Raw genomic sequence first — 20910 nt, 5'->3', positions numbered from 1 at the left:
CTTTAGAGTCCAACCATGCGACATAACTCAAACAACGCGCACACACAGGTACTAATACACGAGGATACATTTATTAATACATAGAATATGCATGTAAACCTAACAGATCTTATCGAGAGGGTTATCAGAATACAAAAGGTATATATTCAATCAGTTACAAAGTGTTACACATATCAAGAGGACATACGTTCAGTATATCATTCATTTAGACCGTTTCGTAAAGTGAACTTGGTTACAACTTCTACATTAGATACTCAAAACAAGTACATAACTCTTAGGAATTAAATTGATATCAACTGGTTGGGATAACAATTGAATTCTCGAGCTGTAATGCATTGAAGTTGAATACTCATCCAATCTTTGGGGATTCAGATCTCCTGCGGGCACAAAGAAACAGTTGCAGGCTGTTGCTGTCCAATCCGCGCTCTCTGGCTCCGTGCCAGGCTGTGCTGTGCGGCTTGCGACGGTGCGCTGCTGATGCTCACTGTTGGCTTTAACTAGCAAAGTTTGTGCACAGGAGAAAAGATGACTGTGGGTCCCAGCAAGTCAGGAAGAGGACCGGTTCTTCCTGATGAAGAGCTAGTTCTGAATAGTGATTCAGCTGTCCACAGTTCCGACCTGTTCACGAGGCCTGCTGCTGGTTACTCTCTGGCAACCTCCACTCTAGACTCTTAGAACAAAGGAAAGTTCTGGCACTCGGACACACTGGCCGTTCCGTGGTTGTCCGGGCTGAGTCTCAGGATGGTCAGGAGGCGCGCTGCGAGAATGTCCTGCCCTTGGGAGCCTTCTGCTCCTGGGCCGTCCTGCCCTGGAATTCTCCTTTGAATTCCCTTTAGAACAGTCCACAGAATCCTCTCCAGAATCCCTTCTGAATCTCAATCTGAAACTTGTTGAATCTGAATCTGAATCTGAATCTGAATCTGAATCTGAATCTCTCAGGCTCTCTGTGTTGCCTGTTTTTACCTGGAGGAACTTCAGCTCATTGATTGGCTGAAAGTTCCATGGGCATCAGAGTCCCACGTGGGTTACTCGGCCCTACCAGTCCCTGATTGGTTGATCAAGGTGAGATATGAGTCACTTAGTCCTGACACTTAGTAATGCAATCCAGATGTCCAACTCGCACTCCCTAGACAGATAGGCACCAATGGATGACCATTGATCATGATAGCCAGGCTTAGCTAAGTGCATCCCCCTTTGGGAGCTGTCCTTATCAAAAGAAAACATCTTGCATGAATGGTTTCTCTGTGGCTGCACCACAGAGATGGAGGGTGAGATGGGGCCTCTTTTGGGAAGGCTCAGAACACTTAATTCTTTCTTATTATTAAGCCTCGCCGCTACATATCCCCCCTTTTTGAAGGTCACGAGGTCCCGAGGCATTGTTGCCTTCAAAACAAAACAGAGTTAAGTGATGTCCCTTGCCATTAGAACATTAACCTTAAATGTCTACATTACTCCTCGAGAATTCATACCGGAACCAGCATTGGATACAAACAGGATGAATAACATCTGGAGTATGTATAAACACGGTAGGAGACATTATCTAAGTCTAGGAATTACACATCAGGAAGTTCACTGTCAATATCTGATACCTCTGTGGTAGATATTTGGGAAGAAGTAACTTCCTTTCTTTTGGCATGCTACCTTTGACTCATTCATGCTACCCAGAGTACATCTTGATGTGAGAGTACATCATTCAGAGTACACTGTCAGTCATGATCCAGCTACCTGGCAGTAGTGTTACAATAACAACAGTTCCTGTTCCCAGCCCCCGATAAACCACAACACCTGTGTTGGGTATCTGCTAGGGTGGTTTGGAGGTTTGTTCCATTAAAGCAAACTAACTACCTGTACCTCTTCAGGGCTTACTGTTTCTTGGATTTCTATCCAATTCAATAGTGTGGCACCTGAAGGCATCCATGACCTCAAGTTTGGTCTTATGTTGTCTGGTTCTAGACAGTACAGTGTTAAGTTCAAGAGCACTGTGGCCTCCTCGGGAACTTGCAGGAAAACTGTTTGATTAGGTAGCTGCATTGCGGTAGCTGTATCTTGCCTGTCACAAGTCATAGTGTCAGTTAAATGTGGTGTGCTGACCAGCCATTTACTTCCCACCTGCTCTTCATGGGGTTCATTAACCTCCCTCTGCTCGTTAGTAGCTTTACACCCTTCATTGGTGAATCGTTTAGACACAGCCAATGGATAGCTTTGGTAGCCATACCCATCTCAAGATTTGGAACCGAATTCAATCTTGGATTGCCTTCTGGGTGAGCTATGAACGATGAGGTTAATGTCACATGCTCCTCTACTGAGAAGAGTGGAATCAAGTGGGTTGGGAATTGTGCCGTGGTTAGACTGGCTACAGTGGCACTAAACTCCCTTAACAGGTCTTGTGTCAACATTCTGGCCTGTTGCACACAAGCATAAACCCACTGTATAACACCAACAATCATGTCCACTGGTTGGGGAATAAGGTTTAACCCTGTTGCATAGGAAGTTGCCTGTAGGGTTTCCCCTAAGCTTTCCAACTTTTGCTGCTGTTGATACAGTCTGTCACTACCCTCTGGCATCTCTGACACCTGCCTTCTTGGGGCAGTCAGGGTGAGAGTGCCAGTAGCACACAAACCTACCAGAAAAAGCAAACGTGCAACAGTGGTGGCAGCAATCAGTCCTCCCAAAAGTCTTTTCGGATGGCTGATCCCAGTCATCTCCTTCTGAGTGACTGTTGCCTTTCTAAGCTGGTGCAGCGTGTACATGGTGTCTTTCTCAGTATGCCCTGTGGCATCTTGGGCACCAACATCCTGGAAATCTGGGGAGATCTGACACAGCGGCTGATGCTGCTCCTCCGTTTCCAGGGCATCTGCTTTTTCGATTTGTTCATGCCTGTGCTCTAGGAACCCTGCAGGGAGCGGTGCAGCGGTGGAGCATGCCTGAGCCTCGGCTGAGTGGTCATCTGGAGCACCTGAGTGATCTGGGATTGTTACCCCATTCTCACTGTTCAGGTCCACCCTGCACACTTCCTGATTGAGGAATCCCTCTATCGGCATGTTTACAATCGTTCGCTGGGGGTAGGTGTAGGACACCTGCTCGCTCCCCCCTTCCCTCGCTAGGGGTTCAGGGAGCTGCCCCAGCAGTGGGATAGCTAGTTCACTGTCTTTGAACTCACTATCACTCACCAGGCCCATGTCAGTGCAGGCGGGGATTCTGACATCCCTCTTTGCGATGTCCTGCACTGGCAGGCGGGTGACTTTACCATCCAGCTCCAGTCTGGCTGAACCACTGTTGGTCAGACTCAAACTGACAGACTGAGCTGGTGGCTGTAAGAAAACCGGCTCGGCTTTCATTCCCTGTCCCTTCTGGGGGACTGGGTGTGCTGGCAACCCTGCCGTTGAGGCAGGAACAATCAGGTCAGTCTCACTCACTACCTGGTAGTTGTGAGAAATAATGTTACCTGACTGCAGGTTCCCTGGGTCACAGCAGAGGGAATCAGCATCTGGGATCAGGTGTTTCCACAGTGCAGTAGTCTCAGCGTCCAGCTGGACCTCCTGTCTAACCTGTGAATGTTGCACCAGGGGCACCTGGCGGTGGCCCTGTGACAGCTGCTCAAGCAGATCCTCACTAATAGAGGACCTCTCAGGGCTAAGAGTGAGGGCTACATCACCAACCTGCTCTCCTGCCATCTGGATCCCTTCCACCACTGCGGGGTGGTGGTCCTGACCCCTCTTGGGTGCCAGGGTGCACAGGGAAAGCTCCTTCTCATCGCCAGGTGGGGAGATCTGCTCCTCTTTAGGGATGTAAAAGGGGTGTGCTTTACCTGGTGGATCAGGCGGCTGCTTGGAGCACCGCTCCTGTGGCATGGAGGCTGTTGGGACCTTGGCCGGGACACGACTTCCCTGTATATTGGGGGAACAAGAAAATATTTTTATTTCTTGTCCAGAGGGAACAGAAGGAATCTCCACATAGGCTTCTGTGTTCGGTGGGCACTGTGTGAGCACAGTCTGCCTCTTGGCCCCCCTTTCCTTCTGTACAGAAGGCTTAGGAGCCTTGACCTGTTTCCACACTTTGCCTTTCTGGTGATTCACCAAAGGTTCCTCTCTGAGTCGCATGCCCTTTTCTTTTTCTACCCGTTTGAGCTTGCCGTGTGACATCAAACACCTTTCAACCTCAGTGTCAATCAGTGTCTCACTGGGTAAGACATCTCCCATGGCAGCCTTGAAGTAAAAGCTTCTTGCTTTTCCTCTGCGTTTTACTGCCTGCCCTGTGACTTCAGGGGTGGAGTCAGCACTCACTTGGGAGTGGCTGACCTTATCCAGGCAGGAACCCTTCCGCTCAATCAGATAGACTGAGGGAGGGAGAGGGGGCGGGTCTCTGCCTCCTCCATTGGAGAGTATCAGCTCATTCACGCTTCCGGCAGCCTTGGGGAGCGGTTGTCCCTGTCCTAATAAAGCTTGTTCAAGCCTGGCCAGGCGGGCGGCTACTGAATCCTTTTGTTCAGCCTTTTCTAGCCCTTTCCTTCCCCCGGTGTTCTCATGGCACTTAGGACGCTGGGTGCGGTCCTGTGTGAGTGCTTTGGAACGGGGCTTAGCCAGCTCAGGAGCCTGTGCTCCTTCGAGCAGGGGAGAATTAACCCTGCTGGCTCTGACGGGGAACGCAGTCGCTTTAGCAACTTTTTGCTCAGAGCGACTTTGGACATCATACTCCCAGGCTTTCTGCACGAATCTCTTGATATCAGTCATTTTCATGGTCTGTGCATCTGTATGCATTAAGATCATCTTTCTGACTGACGGGTGGAGATTCGCAATGAATAAACCCTTGAAATGTGTGTTCTCTTCGCAACCCTCATCATTTCGCCCTGCAAAATAAGTTCGTCTAAGTCTCTCGTAATATTCGCGAGGGGACTCTGCTCTCTCGTGCTTAATGTTAAGAGCGGCGGCTATCGCAGCAGTCGGGTCAATAAACGCACTGTATTCTTCGATAAGTGCTTGACAAAGCTGCTCAAAATCATTACAGACTTCTTTCATCTGCCTAGCCATCCACTCATGTACAGCTCTGCTGGTAGTTTTTCTAACCAGAAACACTTTCTCCTGTTCTGTGGCGTTTGGCAGGTACTGCAGGTTATACCTGAGGTCTTGAATATAACTCTCGATATTATTCTCTGACACTGCGGGGTCAAATCTCTCTATGTCCTTCGCTAGCTCTCTCAGAGAATGGAGGTTTATTCTCCTAGCTTCTCCGCTGACGGAGATATGGAAGAGATCGTGGTCAGATCTGTCGCTGCTAGAGAGAGTGCTTAATAGCGACTCGAATTCAGACCTTTTAGCAACCATCGTTAAACTTAAAGAGTATTACTTATAAGTACGAAATCACAGTTTTACCACAGAAAACCACAAGATCAAGTATGCAATCAACCTGGTAGATTGCAAAAGATCACAAAACGATCAAGCACTGCTTAAAGAGCAAGGGGAACTTTTTTTCCTTTCGGCTTTCAGCACACTGTATTGTCGTGTATGAAACCCGCGGCGTTTTATATTGAATTATTCCGCTTGGTTGACTCATTTCAGTCTTGCCACGCCCGTGCCAGGGACGCCAAATAAATGTAGATAAAGCCGGTTCAGGGACGCCAAATATGTAATCATAGTGGCTCTCTGAAGGCACCAGTTCTGTAGGGTTTGGGCATTTACTGAAACAATTATTAATTGTAGCAGTAAATCACAAAGTTGATTCTTTTGATGGCTTTAGAGTCCAACCATGCGACATAACTCAAACAACGCGCACACACAGGTACTAATACACGAGGATACATTTATTAATACATAGAATATGCATGTAAACCTAACAGATCTTATCGAGAGGGTTATCAGAATACAAAAGGTATATATTCAATCAGTTACAAAGTGTTACACATATCAAGAGGACATACGTTCAGTATATCATTCATTTAGACCGTTTCGTAAAGTGAACTTGGTTACAACTTCTACATTAGATACTCAAAACAAGTACATAACTCTTAGGAATTAAATTGATATCAACTGGTTGGGATAACAATTGAATTCTCGAGCTGTAATGCATTGAAGTTGAATACTCATCCAATCTTTGGGGATTCAGATCTCCTGCGGGCACAAAGAAACAGTTGCAGGCTGTTGCTGTCCAATCCGCGCTCTCTGGCTCCGTGCCAGGCTGTGCTGTGCGGCTTGCGACGGTGCGCTGCTGATGCTCACTGTTGGCTTTAACTAGCAAAGTTTGTGCACAGGAGAAAAGATGACTGTGGGTCCCAGCAAGTCAGGAAGAGGACCGGTTCTTCCTGATGAAGAGCTAGTTCTGAATAGTGATTCAGCTGTCCACAGTTCCGACCTGTTCACGAGGCCTGCTGCTGGTTACTCTCTGGCAACCTCCACTCTAGACTCTTAGAACAAAGGAAAGTTCTGGCACTCGGACACACTGGCCGTTCCGTGGTTGTCCGGGGCTGAGTCTCAGGATGGTCAGGAGGCGCGCTGCGAGAATGTCCTGCCCTTGGGAGCCTTCTGCTCCTGGGCCGTCCTGCCCTGGAATTCTCCTTTGAATTCCCTTTAGAACAGTCCACAGAATCCTCTCCAGAATCCCTTCTGAATCTCAATCTGAAACTTGTTGAATCTGAATCTGAATCTGAATCTGAATCTGAATCTCTCAGGCTCTCTGTGTTGCCTGTTTTTACCTGGAGGAACTTCAGCTCATTGATTGGCTGAAAGTTCCATGGGCATCAGAGTCCCACGTGGGTTACTCGGCCCTACCAGTCCCTGATTGGTTGATCAAGGTGAGATATGAGTCACTTAGTCCTGACACTTAGTAATGCAATCCAGATGTCCAACTCGCACTCCCTAGACAGATAGGCACCAATGGATGACCATTGATCATGATAGCCAGGCTTAGCTAAGTGCATCCCCCTTTGGGAGCTGTCCTTATCAAAAGAAAACATCTTGCATGAATGGTTTCTCTGTGGCTGCACCACAGAGATGGAGGGTGAGATGGGGCCTCTTTTGGGAAGGCTCAGAACACTTAATTCTTTCTTATTATTAAGCCTCGCCGCTACACGCCTCAATCATTATTCACCAAAACCATCAGCAGAATGTGTCGCCTTTGTGGTGATGTCACTCCTCTGCTTCACAAATGTCCTTAGTGACGGACCATTTCTTTCTGCCATTTTTCCGGAGCGGTTATTGATTGCTCCATCATTTCCCTCATACTTTCCATCCCTAGATTGAAAAAAAAAAACAGAAACAGGCTGACAGGACGACAATCAAATTGCAAAAACTCATCAAAGCACTCGATAGAGTATTTGAATCCACAAGTAGCTCTGAGCAACTTTGTCCTGGCTTGCATGAAAGTCGGAAAATGTCAAAAAGAAAAAGATGGTGGCTTTTTCATATCTGTTCTTTTATTTTTAGTTCGTTGGCTCTTCTGTCCATTGTCCTCCTGCCTGGCTCTTGACCTGTGACTGTCTGAACGCACACATTAGACTTTCAGGCGGGGGATTTGTCCTGAGCCTCTGTGAAAGACCCACCCACCCCCATAAATCACTGCTCTAGAAACACATGAATGCAAAACTAAACCACAGCTTAAAGAGGAGCTCCAACTCAGTGCCATACTAATGTAAACGAAGTAATACTAAGACATGTTCTTATGGATTTGTCTTACCTTGAGATATGTAATTGGATTTCAGGATTAACTTCCTCATTCAATGTACTGGTGATTCTTTGCCTGGTCAGTACCTGGATGGGAGACCTCCAGCGAACAATTAAGCTTGCTGCTGGAAGTGGTGTTAAGAGACTCTTAGGATCTTCCAGAGGTGTCTGTCCAATAGCACTAGTTGCCTTAGAGCTGGCTCAAACATTGCTCAAGAGTCTACCTTTCACAGATGCGCAAAGATGAATGATGGGGGTGCACGCTTCAAGGAGCCTTCCAGCTGTAGGGACCGATTAGAGACGATCCGTAGCATGTGTTCGTTTCCATATACGCCCCGTGTCTCAACGGTAGGACAGAGTCAAATACTGCCTCGACACGTAACAGCGTTATATTAAACCGCAGGACTTGAGGGCTGTTTTGTTTGAATGTTCAAGGCATTGGTAAGAGCGTAGGTCAAGGGCCATTGGTGCATCTCCTGTAACTGGAGTAAAAATGCTATTCAAAGTGCAGTGACTAAAATCGTCGTCCACATGTCTCCGTTGTTGATTGCTTTCTGTCTAAGAACGTTCTGTTTTCATGTCCGAACGGGGAGATTTTATCATTCCAACTTGAAGCCACCCTTAAGTCCTCTGAGGTGTGTGTGTGTGTGTGCTTGCACGTATGGCGTAAAAGGTTTCTTAAACGGAGAGCGAACTTGAAAAAAGTTGCCTCAGCTGCCGCCGCCGCCTCGCACTCCCTGTTCGATTGTAGCAAGAAGGCAGCGGCCGCGGCGTTCGCTGTAGTCGTGCCCGATTGGTTAAGGTGACGGACTTGAAATCCGTTGGGGTCTCCCCGCGCAGGTTCAAATCCTGCCGACTACGGCGTCCTTTGCATTTGTTTGCGTGCGTGCGTGTAAAAGGACCAGCGCCGTTTCGTTTTCGCTGGGACCTTTAACACTCTAAATCGCCTGGACCCGCAGCCTGTGAAATCGGTTCTTCAGCACCCACGAAGGACGCTTTGCCGCTGGACACAGATACCGATGCTTTTCTGCAACGAGCTTTCCAGCTGAATTTTCTCGGCAGCTCCGTACTGAACCTGTTCTCCATTGCAACATAGCGGAGGCTCATCACGTCTATAGCAAGGCTGTGTAGGACCGCATACGCCACAGTGACTTGTACACAGACCACATGAAAGGCAAGCGAAATACACTTTTAAAATTCCAAAGAATCACAAGGTCAGAGGAACAGCGATGACCTGAACAGATCTGTTACAGAAGTCTAGGTTGACCTATTTAGAGCTGTAATTGCATTTTTGTTTAATAGAAGATCAAATCTACTCGCATGTACCAGCACCTTACAGTTTATTGATGTTAATTCTGTTTAAGTAATAAGATTGCTAACGATGTTGGACTTAAGCCGGTGTTTTTTAGAACAAATTGCTTACACTTCTGTAAGGAATACGCAGTACGTGCCTTTGTCAGTCATTGCTCACCATACCTGTAACTTTCTTATCTAACTCACTTCCTCAAATGGTGAAGGTCCACAAACATAAATGAAAAAAAAAAACCCTTGTTGTAGATGAGGTGCACAAAAAAGCAGCCCCTGATAGTGTATAACACATTTATACTATTGCAGAGACACATGTAACATATATATATATACTGTATATATATATATGAAACAGAAATAGAAACAGAAACAGGAATCGCTTACTCACCTGGAGAATCTCTGTAGGAATATCTAGCATTTATCAATGGAAATAAAAGCTGCTTTAATACAGTGCATGTTCAAACTCAAACCCTCAGCTGCTGTTCTTGTTTGTTTTGGGACAAATTGCAACTGAGCATCGCATGAGCCGTTACGTACCCTTATCTGTTAGGGAATTTCAAGGGAGGAGTTAGGTCAGAATGGGTAGGCTGCAAAACAACAAGTAAAGATTTATTCCAAGATGAAACGTTGTGGCGGTTTTCTTATCTTTTCAGCATGGACTAAACTTTTACGTGTTCCTTATATGCTATATATGTATATATTAGCACCAATGTCGTTCTTAAAAACTAACATGAAATTGTCAGGGACATTCAGCTATATACAAAGACGAGACAGACAAAGTAATAATTCTGTATTAACGTGGCCTACATATTGACGCAATGATCGAACTAACTGACATGTTCTGATTCAGATCCCCTGCAGTTCATGCCAATTAGAACAATAGGAATGCTGAGTCCTCCCCACCCTACTGAGCACAAATTCAGCTGCTCTCCAGTTCTGTTCTGCATGTTTTTTCATTGCAATTGAGCTCGGAACTGGAGATGATCTCCATACAGTTCTGTGTTCACTAGCCCACACTTGCGTGCTAATTTACGGGTTGTGGCAAATGCTTTTCTATAGTTCATATACATGACGGCAACCTGTTACCGAGGAACCTGAGAGGTTTAAAAGCCTCGCAAGCCAGGTAGGACTCGAACCTACAATCTTCTGATCCGAAGTCAGACGCGTTATCCATTACGCCACTGGCCCATAGAACATGCGCTTGAACTCCACCACAGAGAGCTCTACACTGCTATTAGTAGTACACTTCCCCATCTAAAGCTGATTGCAGCTGTCAATCATTTCGCAGCCACGCCCCCTCTTCATCTTCTCTCTGCCTTAAGCGTCTCCGCCACTCTCTCTTGACATTTCATGTCAGCATGTCAGAAGTCCGAGTGACGTTTTTAATGGCTGAGTGAGGGCACGATGCTGAAGCAGAGAGGCCACTTCAGCCAGAGAGACTTGTGCTAGGTGAGATCTGAAAAACAGACTCGCAACAGAAACAGACCAAAAAAGTATCGGTGAGATCAAAAGGCAAATGCAACATCCAGCAGAGGGCGTCTAAAGATTAGGGAACGGGCGACTGAAATCCATATGAGGCAAACTTTCCGGCTGTGTACTGCAGCTGGCCTCGTTGGCGTAGTTGGTAGCGCGTCAGTTTCATCGTCTGAAGGTCCTGAGTTTGATCCTCACACGGGGCAGGGCTGCTTCCTCTCTTGCTCTTTTCAAACACTTGCGGCAACTGTTCGCTCATAACCACGTCTGGAATGCGTGACCTTTACACGGGGGAGAAGCAACGCCGCATCCCTTTTCTAAAGAACATTCACATTCAGAAATAAGTCAAGAAATTTGCCATTACTTTAGCTCGCGCTGCTGTCAGCCTGCCCATGTTGCCAAAGAAAGATTCACTCGGCGTCAACATGACAGAACAGCGATCACTTGAAAACACTGTTCCACACTCCGTAAGCAAGAACTTCAGTGTTTGCAGTCACCCGATATGCCGATAGTCAAAGGAGCACAAAACACGAAGCGTCAAAGACAAGATGAGTTGATGGAAAGAGCGTTGAATTGATGAGCACAAAAGTTCAGCTCGTACAATAGGCAACGAAGGTCCCGGCGTCATCATCGCACTTGAAAGGACTGCCTTGCAGACTAAGGGCAGTGGGAGGTTGCTGTTTTGAGATGGAGGCATTGGGATGGTGGGCCGAGATCTATTCTTCTTAAGGAATTCTTCATCGTGAAAGATCGGTCCACAGGTCATCCAAAGAACTTACAAATTTTTGGGACTCAGGGAATCACGTGCTTCCGGAAGGGAGTGAAGTGCTCAAACACATGACATGCCCCCTTGATCTCACATGCACAATTCTGCTGCAACATGCACAGCTACCGTCCACACCAGGCAGTGGGGCTTCAGCAGAATTTGCAACGCCACCTGCAATTACATATCCAGCTGCACACATATACATGGCCCCTCTGTCCTTTTCAGGATCTCAAAAAAAAGCATAGCGTGGTTTTCCTGCAACCTGATTGACCGCATCTCCCTCAGAATGTGCCCCGTTGCATTCATTGGTGAAGCAGGACGGAGGCTAACGGGCATGCCAGAACAGTTAGGCTCAGCGATCTCTCCAAAATATTGTGGTTGTAGTGGAAGAAATATGGTTTAAATTGTACCTTGGTATTTCAAACTCTCTCTAGAATGTTATCCATTTCTATTTTATTTTGACAGGAACTGGCTAATGACACTGGATGAAAAGAGAAGAAAGAAAACACAACGTTTCGGCCGTGGAGCCTTCTTCAGGTGTGAGGGCTCCACGGCTGAAATGTTGTGTTTTCTTTCTTCTCTTTTAAGCATGGAATAGACCTATTACTTGTTCCTTTGCAGCCTACGCATGCTGACACAGCTCCCCACCTGAACTGCTAATGATGCCTGGTAGTTTGTGGTACTTGGGTATTGTCTTATGTTTGCTCAAACTGCATATGTGTGATTGCATATTTTTGGGAATTTTCATATGTCAATATTTAATTCACTGACATTCCTGTATGCTTGGAAGAAAGGTAGATTGGATTTGGCACAGGACGCCTGTCCATATTTGTTGATCATTGTTGGGCTGGAAAAACAATGATAAAAAGTGTATGAAAAAAGCTCTCTCCAATATTTCCCTTCTCTTCGCCATGGTTACACTGCCCGTTCTTTCCGTCTTTTGTCCTTCTACAAAGATTCCAGGGCTCTTTTTCCACCATAATATCAGAATTTGTTTTTTTCTCTTTTAAAGGCTGTAGGTGGGGTGTGATGGACTGTACCACTATCATAGAAGATTTTTTCAGGACACATCGCAGTTCCATAGTAGAATTTATCAATAGTAGAATTCCATAGGACATTATTTACCAACGTATTACCCAGTGTGAGACTCTGCCAGTAAACCTCAGAGCATTGAGTTCTCCACTGATAAAGATGGCTGTCTGAAGTCATGAAATCCACTGCTGGGATGCCTGAGAGACAGTAATTGAATCTTGGCTGGAATTAGGCTTTCTATTAGTGTTGATCTTTGGGAATTATGTGGTAAAAAGGGAAAACTCCTTTACTTTAGTCACTTTGAATGTTCAAATGTACAGAACCTGTAAAACTAAGCAATGAAAAAAATCCATCACCACTCTCATGATAGCATAACTCATAGTCTCTGCTGTTGTGTAACAATACACACTTTCAATTTTCTTATCGCCTGTCTCCAGAGAGAATGTTGTTAGTGCTGATGACCTTGAATTAGACCTTGTTGACTCTGTAAAACAATCTTCCTCTGCTTAGATTTTCACTCAGATTGATTTTGTTCTCAGATTATTCCTGGCAGGACTGAGTTTCTAGGAAATGAAAAGTGAAAGAAAAAGTACAGAAGATCAGCCCTTGAATATACAACATTGTGCAGTGAGATTGTTAAATGTATTAGCTGCTATCCTGTGCTAGAGCCTGTCGTGGTAAGCAGTGGATGACAGGATCTAGCACAGATACTAATGAAACACTGTTAATGAAAGATAAAACACTTGAGTCTTATTTTAGTTTTCCATTTCCCTTTCATTTGTGATGTACTGTACAACAGGCCACAGAACATGCACAAAAACAGATATGCACACATTCACACCAGGCAATGACAGTCTGCCCAGTCAGAATCTGAGCTGAGGTATCAGAATTCTGAATTCCCTGAATTCTGTCATGGATCATCCACAATAAGGGCAATGTTTGAACACGAGGATCCCCAGGAGAGAGCCTAGTAACATAAATCTTGGAGCAAAAGCAGATGATTAACTTCATAGTTTGTGTGGTTGAGCCAAAGTTGAGCATGAGGATATGTGAGTCACCATTCTTAGAAATGGATCCAACTTCAGACAGGCGTCAAAAGTAAGAGTATACAGTGCTGGGGCAATGACACTTCAATGATCAGAAGGATAACAAGAGTTTTAATGCATTGAAATTGATTTTCTGGTGATGCACACTGTCATGGAACTATTAATTTTTTAAGGATCACTTACTGACGTCAGACAGCTGCCAATTCTCCAGACTGGAAGGATGAACAGTTTATCCCCCTAGGTACCATATTTCCATATTTCGAAGCATTGGAATAATACATGTCATACAGCAACATAAAAACAGGAAGACAAGTATCACAGCCCCTATAATCGGTGTTAGTAACTTAAAAGAAAAACATTCCCCCTGGCCCAAACAGTGATTCTAACCAGGAGAGAAAAGCCGGTGTATCTTTTATGCCTCTCTCTTTATTCACCTTGTCTTTTAGTTCTTTCAAATGCTGAATAGCGAGCGTAAGATTTCCGTAATCATAGTCATTAGCTGGAATATATGTACAACAGGAGTCTCCTACTAAAGCATAGACTCCTCCAGATGCTGCATTTTGAAGGTCCAGCACGAACCTGTTCTGAAGTGCCATTAATCTAACTCCCCTTAATTCTTGTTTGATAGCGTCTAAGCCTTCTAACGTGATATTAATAAAAGAGTACATTTCATAAAAAGTCGCATGGGTGAGGCTGTAGAATGAGGCATTAAAGCACATATATAACAAGATGCATTAAATTTCTTTAACTTTACATTATGATTTATAAATTTATACCACAAATTACTCATATCCCCCTCATTATCAGTTTCATTCAGCCAGTTTGTATACAAAGAGGCTTCGTGTTTAGATTCTTCCTCTTTTGGGGTGGTGACAGGCTTCTACATAAAAAGGAAAAGGGCTGTGCACATCAGTCCCAAGCAGGTTATCCCCATCTGTCCTTGTGGAGACATCACTCCTGCGCTTTGCTCAGTTCGTTTGTGACCTTTTTACAGTGGGAAGCATGAATCCAGGGCACCATTTCTGTGACCTTCACAGCAGTGGCAGTGGTCAGCAGCACCTGGTACAGCCCCCTCCACCTGAGTGAACACCATTTCTTTTTCCTGAAGTCTTTCACCAGAATCCAGTCTCCTTATTCACTCATTAGTTCTTACAGCACAGGTAAATCCCTGTGGGCTGGAGCCCAGCATAATCTTAGGCTTTTTTGGTCAACATTGGTCAACAGATTGGTCAACAACTGGGTAATAACTCTTAGAAAAATCTACACATTGTTCCCCTGCCTCAGCTGTGACGTTTTGCAGAACAATTCTAGCTGAAGTTGTAAAATTTCTCTTTGTTCCGTTCCTGCAAAACATCTTATTATGAACAAACAAACCACAATAATCATTTGCATCTAGGGGAATCACTCCCAAGGGTAACCCCCCTTAAAGCTATATTGTTCTACCCATCAGGTTCTGCCACTAGATAAGAGAACCTTTCCCATGAAATCATTTTTTGACCTTCATGATCCCTTCAGGGCGTACAATTAGCACAGAAGCAGCAGCTTTAGTCCACATGTTTTTCAAACAGGATATTAACGATATGATCATAACGAATAATACCAGACCCACAAATATGTATTGAACCAGAGACCCTCTCAATGTTCCTAGCACAGACTGTAGCCATGCACCAATGCCCCAATCGTCTGGATTATAATTATGATATATATTTTTCTTCATCATAGTGCTTTGCTAAGTCCTAGCAACCTACAATACTACAATAGAGAATTAGCAAATTCAACAATCCATTCGTCCAGCTAAATTCGTCCCCCCAGGAAGTTTCATTGATTGGCCCGTGATGATATCAAACAGGCTGTTACACAGTTCTGTTTGATCCAGCCCGCATCCCATGGCGTTCCTTCAGTCTGATGTCTAGTCGATCTTTCAGAGATCTGTTCCTTCATTCCACTGTTCCAGCAGACTGAGGGTGATCTCAGTCCATCTCACTCCGAACAATGCAGCCACAGCCTGACACACCTTCCCTGTGAAGTGTGTTCCTTGATCATAATACAAGGGGCAGGGCAGTGCCCACCGAGGGCTTATCTCTGTTATCAAGTGTTTGGTAGACACAGAGGCAGTGGCAGCAACCCACCGGGAAAACAGATTATAAGAGCCCAGGTTTCCCTTTACAATTTTCAATTTCCCAGGTTTGAAAGGTTCCTCAGGAGCAGGCCTTTTGAGCTGTTGCACCCGCACCTGAACTGTAGTTGAGTTCCTTTGATAAACATTACATCCACATTAGATACCACATAAGTGGTTACTGCTTCAAACCCGGTTCTCACCCAGTTTTGGGTAACCGGCACACCATTTGACTCCCACCTGGGTGTCCAACAGAGTGCATTTGTCGGGCTATAAAGGGCATTAGGCTGTGAGGGCATGCAGGGCGTCTGGTGTGCTGTCAGCTCCACACCCCATCATCCTGCAGCCCCATAATCTTTTCTAACCATGTCCATTTCTCTGCTTCACAGAGGTCTCAGACTACTGTTCTACAAGTATTGCTCACCTGACAGTTGCATCTGCAAAGTTGTTCCCTCGAGTTACTGGAAACATTTCTTTATTATGTGATTTACACATTACCACAGCTACTTCAGTCAGTAGCTGCAAAGCTTCTAATAGTTCAGAGATAAACCCAGCATTCTTAACTGGAGTCCCTGCCGTGTTGAGAAAATCCCTATTCCTCCACCACCATCCAAAATTGTGGCATGCACCAAATGTATATATAGAGTCTATATACATATGCAGCCATTCAAAACAAGCGGGGTATGCTGCGGTATAACACGGTGGGAGTGTCGCAGTATACCGCATCATACCGGACGCAAATTAGATTATGTTAATAGTATCCGGAATCACCTTGTAAAATCGCCAGGTGGAGCTAATAAAGGTTAACCTCTCCTGTACAGCATTTGAGCTGTCACCAGAAAACGTCAGTTTTGAATCCTGATCACTGCTGAGGGACAATCTTTATTCAATTAAGAATTTAAGGTGTATACTCTTTAGACTTTTAAATTTAAACAGTGTATTACAGCATGTTAATCATTAAACATTAAAAAGGCGGTATATTTTATAAAAGCAAGATTGTTCTGTTGGACAAAAGTACACAACCTACCACCTTTATCATAAATATTTTAAATATGCAGGAATATTTTATGCATCAAAGTCTTTACTGAAGATATTACTAAGAGTATTAATAATGAATGACCTTGGACAAGCTGTAAGCTCAAAGTATTACCCTGGTCCACATTCTTTGTAACCGTCTTTGTAAACGAAAAGAGTTTATTTTTTCATTGACAAAAAGTAACACCACAGCATTTAGTTGATCCGATCACGCAAGCCCAGGCCGCCTTCAAGGCCTCTGCCCTGCCGGTCGTGGTTGGCAATACACCTGGCCTTACAAACGAGCCAGTGGGGCCCGTTCAGCTCCGGGCTCATCGCCTGCGGCTCACGGCTTGCGAGCGTGCCCAATCCGTGCGATAACTCGGAAAACACCCGGCCACACTGTGCCGGAAACGACGCACTCTGGGAAGCCGCTATGCAGGCAAGGTCCCAAGATCCCCACCGGCCGGACACTTCCCGCCCCCCAAAGAAAAGCACGCCAATCAGACGGCCGGAGACCGAGGACTCGCGGAGCAGACGACCACAATCACCATTACAAGAGCGATTGCGAACGTGCTTGGTTTCTCTCTTTGACCAACCCAGCTGCGACCCACCCGAAAGCAGAGAAGCACAAAAATTGCATGGAACTCATTCATGCTCCTCTCCACGGAAATCTTTAGTAAAAGGCGAAAGATTTGTACGAGATGAAGAGAAACCAGAGTGCGTGGCTGCACAGCTGCAGGAGCCCAGGCCGCCTTCAAGGCCTCTGCCCTGCCGGTCGTGGTTGGCAATACACCTGGCCTTACAAACGAGCCAATGGGGCCCGTTCAGCTCCGGGCTCATCGCCTGCGGCTCACGGCTTGCGAGCGTGCCCAATCCGTGCGATAACTCGGAAAACACCCGGCCACACTGTGCCGGAAACGACGCACTCTGGGAAGCCGCTATGCAGGCAAGGTCCCAAGATCCCCTGCGGCCGGACACTTCCCGCCCCCCAAAGAAAAGAACGCCAATCAGACGGCCGGAGACCGAGAACTCGCTGAGCAGACGGCCACAATCACCATTACAAGAGCGATTGCAAACGTGCTTGTTTTCTCTCTTTGACCAACCCAGCTGCGACCCACCCGAAGACAGAAAAGCACAAAAATTGCATGGAACTCATTCATGCGCCTCTCCACGGAAATCTTTAGTAAAAGGCGAAAGACTCGTACGAGATGAAGAGAAACCAGAGTGCGTGGCTGCACAGCTGCAGGAGCCCAGGCCGCCTTCAAAGCCTCTGCGCTGCCGGTCATGGTTGGCAATGCACCTGGCCTTACAAACTAGCCAGTGGGGCCCGTTCAGCTCCGGGCTCATCGCCTGCGGCTCTCAGCTTGCGGCCGTGCCCAATCCGTGCGATAAGTCGGAAAACACCCAGCCACACTGTGCCGGAAACGACGCACTCTGGGAAGCCGCTATGCAAAGCGAGGTCCCAAGATCCCCTGCGGCCGGACACTTCCCGCCCCCCAAAGAAAAGAGCGCCAATCAGACGGCCGGAGACCGAGGACTCGCGGAGCAGACGGCCACAATCACCATTACAAGAGCGATTGCGAACGTGCTTGTTTTCTCTCTTTGACCAGCCCAGCTGCCCGCCACCCGAAAGCAGGAAAGCACAAAAATTGCAGGGAACTCATTCATGCTCCTCTCCACGGAAATCTTTAGTAAAAGGCGAAAGATTTGTACGAGATGAAGAAAAACCAGAGTGCGTGGCTGCACAGCTGCAGGAGCCCAGGCCGCCTTCAAGGCCTCTGCCCTGCCGGTCGTGGTTGGCAATGCACCTGGCCTTACAAACGAGCCAGTGGGGCCTGTTCAGCTCCGGGCTCATCGCCTGCGGCTTACGGCTTGCGAGCGTGCCCAATCCGTGCGATAACTCGGAAAACACCCGGCCACACTGTGCCGGAAACGACGCACTCTGGGAAGCCGCTATGCAAAGTGAGGTCCCAAGATCCCCTGCGGCCGGACACTTCCCACCCCCCAAAGAAAAGAGCGCCAATCAGACGGCCAGAGACCGAGGACTCGCGGAGCAGACAGCCACAATCGCCATAACAAGAGCAATTGTGAATGTTTTTGTTTTCTCTCTTTGACCAGCCCAGCCGTACCCCACCCGAAAGCAGGGAAGCGCAAAAATTGCATAGAACTCATTCATGCTCCTCTCCACGGAAATCTTTAGTAAAAGGCAAAAGATTTGTACGAGATGAAGAGAAACCAGAGTGCGTGGCTGCAGAGCTGCAGGAGCCCAGGCCGCCTTCAAAGCCTCTGCGCTGCCGGTCGTGGTTGGCAATGCACCTGGCCTTACAAACTAGCCAGTGGGGCCCGTTCAGCTCCGGGCTCATCGCCTGCGGCTCTCAGCTTGCGGCCGTGCCCAATCCGTGCGATAACTCGGAAAACACCCGGCCACACTGTGCCGGAAACGACGCACTCTGGGAAGCCGCTATGCAGGCAAGGTCCCAAGATCCCCACCGGCCGGACACTTCCCGCCCCCCAAAGAAAAGCACGCCAATCAGACGGCCGGAGACCGAGGACTCGCGGAGCAGACGACCACAATCACCATTACAAGAGCGATTGCGAACGTGCTTGGTTTCTCTCTTTGACCAACCCAGCTGCGACCCACCCGAAAGCAGAGAAGCACAAAAATTGCATGGAACTCATTCATGCTCCTCTCCACGGAAATCTTTAGTAAAAGGCGAAAGATTTGTACGAGATGAAGAGAAACCAGAGTGCGTGGCTGCACAGCTGCAGGAGCCCAGGCCGCCTTCAAGGCCTCTGCCCTGCCGGTCGTGGTTGGCAATACACCTGGCCTTACAAACGAGCCAATGGGGCCCGTTCAGCTCCGGGCTCATCGCCTGCGGCTCACGGCTTGCGAGCGTGCCCAATCCGTGCGATAACTCGGAAAACACCCGGCCACACTGTGCCGGAAACGACGCACTCTGGGAAGCCGCTATGCAGGCAAGGTCCCAAGATCCCCTGCGGCCGGACACTTCCCGCCCCCCAAAGAAAAGAACGCCAATCAGACGGCCGGAGACCGAGAACTCGCTGAGCAGACGGCCACAATCACCATTACAAGAGCGATTGCAAACGTGCTTGTTTTCTCTCTTTGACCAACCCAGCTGCGACCCACCCGAAGACAGAAAAGCACAAAAATTGCATGGAACTCATTCATGCGCCTCTCCACGGAAATCTTTAGTAAAAGGCGAAAGACTCGTACGAGATGAAGAGAAACCAGAGTGCGTGGCTGCACAGCTGCAGGAGCCCAGGCCGCCTTCAAAGCCTCTGCGCTGCCGGTCATGGTTGGCAATGCACCTGGCCTTACAAACTAGCCAGTGGGGCCCGTTCAGCTCCGGGCTCATCGCCTGCGGCTCTCAGCTTGCGGCCGTGCCCAATCCGTGCGATAAGTCGGAAAACACCCAGCCACACTGTGCCGGAAACGACGCACTCTGGGAAGCCGCTATGCAAAGCGAGGTCCCAAGATCCCCTGCGGCCGGACACTTCCCGCCCCCCAAAGAAAAGAGCGCCAATCAGACGGCCGGAGACCGAGGACTCGCGGAGCAGACGGCCACAATCACCATTACAAGAGCGATTGCGAACGTGCTTGTTTTCTCTCTTTGACCAGCCCAGCTGCCCGCCACCCGAAAGCAGGAAAGCACAAAAATTGCAGGGAACTCATTCATGCTCCTCTCCACGGAAATCTTTAGTAAAAGGCGAAAGATTTGTACGAGATGAAGAAAAACCAGAGTGCGTGGCTGCACAGCTGCAGGAGCCCAGGCCGCCTTCAAGGCCTCTGCCCTGCCGGTCGTGGTTGGCAATGCACCTGGCCTTACAAACGAGCCAGTGGGGCCTGTTCAGCTCCGGGCTCATCGCCTGCGGCTTACGGCTTGCGAGCGTGCCCAATCCGTGCGATAACTCGGAAAACACCCGGCCACACTGTGCCGGAAACGACGCACTCTGGGAAGCCGCTATGCAAAGTGAGGTCCCAAGATCCCCTGCGGCCGGACACTTCCCACCCCCCAAAGAAAAGAGCGCCAATCAGACGGCCAGAGACCGAGGACTCGCGGAGCAGACAGCCACAATCGCCATAACAAGAGCAATTGTGAATGTTTTTGTTTTCTCTCTTTGACCAGCCTAGCCGTACCCCACCCGAAAGCAGGGAAGCGCAAAAATTGCATAGAACTCATTCATGCTCCTCTCCACGGAAATCTTTAGTAAAAGGCAAAAGATTTGTACGAGATGAAGAGAAACCAGAGTGCGTGGCTGCAGAGCTGCAGGAGCCCAGGCCGCCTTCAAAGCCTCTGCGCTGCCGGTCGTGGTTGGCAATGCACCTGGCCTTACAAACTAGCCAGTGGGGCCCGTTCAGCTCCGGGCTCATCGCCTGCGGCTCTCAGCTTGCGGCCGTGCCCAATCCGTGCGATAACTCGGAAAACACCCGGCCACACTGTGCCGGAAACGACGCACTCTGGGAAGCCGCTATGCAAA

General features: G+C 47.6%; 10 non-coding genes across 10 annotated transcripts; 1 reads left to right on the top strand and 9 right to left on the bottom strand.

Moving 5' to 3' along the window:
* Positions 1-8431: 8431 nt before the first annotated feature.
* trnas-uga (transfer RNA serine (anticodon UGA)) lies at positions 8432-8513 on the top strand. The gene has a single exon. It is a non-coding gene; the product is annotated as a tRNA-Ser (tRNA).
* A 1562-nt stretch (positions 8514-10075) lies between these two features.
* Positions 10076-10148, bottom strand: trnar-ucg (transfer RNA arginine (anticodon UCG)). Its single transcript has one exon. It is a non-coding gene; the product is annotated as a tRNA-Arg (tRNA).
* A 6867-nt stretch (positions 10149-17015) lies between these two features.
* Positions 17016-17131, bottom strand: LOC138230913 (U5 spliceosomal RNA). The gene has a single exon (XR_011186501.1). It is a non-coding gene; the product is annotated as a U5 spliceosomal RNA (small nuclear RNA).
* A 393-nt stretch (positions 17132-17524) lies between these two features.
* Positions 17525-17638, bottom strand: LOC138230964 (U5 spliceosomal RNA). Its single transcript, XR_011186552.1, has one exon. It is a non-coding gene; the product is annotated as a U5 spliceosomal RNA (small nuclear RNA).
* A 393-nt stretch (positions 17639-18031) lies between these two features.
* Positions 18032-18146, bottom strand: LOC138230937 (U5 spliceosomal RNA). The gene has a single exon (XR_011186525.1). It is a non-coding gene; the product is annotated as a U5 spliceosomal RNA (small nuclear RNA).
* A 391-nt stretch (positions 18147-18537) lies between these two features.
* LOC138230898 (U5 spliceosomal RNA) lies at positions 18538-18654 on the bottom strand. Its single transcript, XR_011186486.1, has one exon. It is a non-coding gene; the product is annotated as a U5 spliceosomal RNA (small nuclear RNA).
* A 391-nt stretch (positions 18655-19045) lies between these two features.
* LOC138230912 (U5 spliceosomal RNA) lies at positions 19046-19161 on the bottom strand. Its single transcript, XR_011186500.1, has one exon. It is a non-coding gene; the product is annotated as a U5 spliceosomal RNA (small nuclear RNA).
* Positions 19162-19554: 393 nt separating this feature from the next.
* On the bottom strand, positions 19555-19668 carry LOC138230963 (U5 spliceosomal RNA). Its single transcript, XR_011186551.1, has one exon. It is a non-coding gene; the product is annotated as a U5 spliceosomal RNA (small nuclear RNA).
* Positions 19669-20061: 393 nt separating this feature from the next.
* On the bottom strand, positions 20062-20176 carry LOC138230936 (U5 spliceosomal RNA). Its single transcript, XR_011186524.1, has one exon. It is a non-coding gene; the product is annotated as a U5 spliceosomal RNA (small nuclear RNA).
* Positions 20177-20567: 391 nt separating this feature from the next.
* On the bottom strand, positions 20568-20684 carry LOC138230897 (U5 spliceosomal RNA). The gene has a single exon (XR_011186485.1). It is a non-coding gene; the product is annotated as a U5 spliceosomal RNA (small nuclear RNA).
* Between the last annotated feature and the right edge of the window lie 226 nt (positions 20685-20910).

The sequence above is a fragment of the Lepisosteus oculatus genome, unplaced genomic scaffold (genome assembly GCF_040954835.1).
Source record: "Lepisosteus oculatus isolate fLepOcu1 unplaced genomic scaffold, fLepOcu1.hap2 HAP2_SCAFFOLD_52, whole genome shotgun sequence".
Lineage (NCBI taxonomy): Eukaryota > Metazoa > Chordata > Actinopteri > Semionotiformes > Lepisosteidae > Lepisosteus > Lepisosteus oculatus.
The sequence above is the reverse complement of the archived record's forward strand: the minus strand, read 5'-3'. Positions and strand labels throughout refer to the sequence as shown.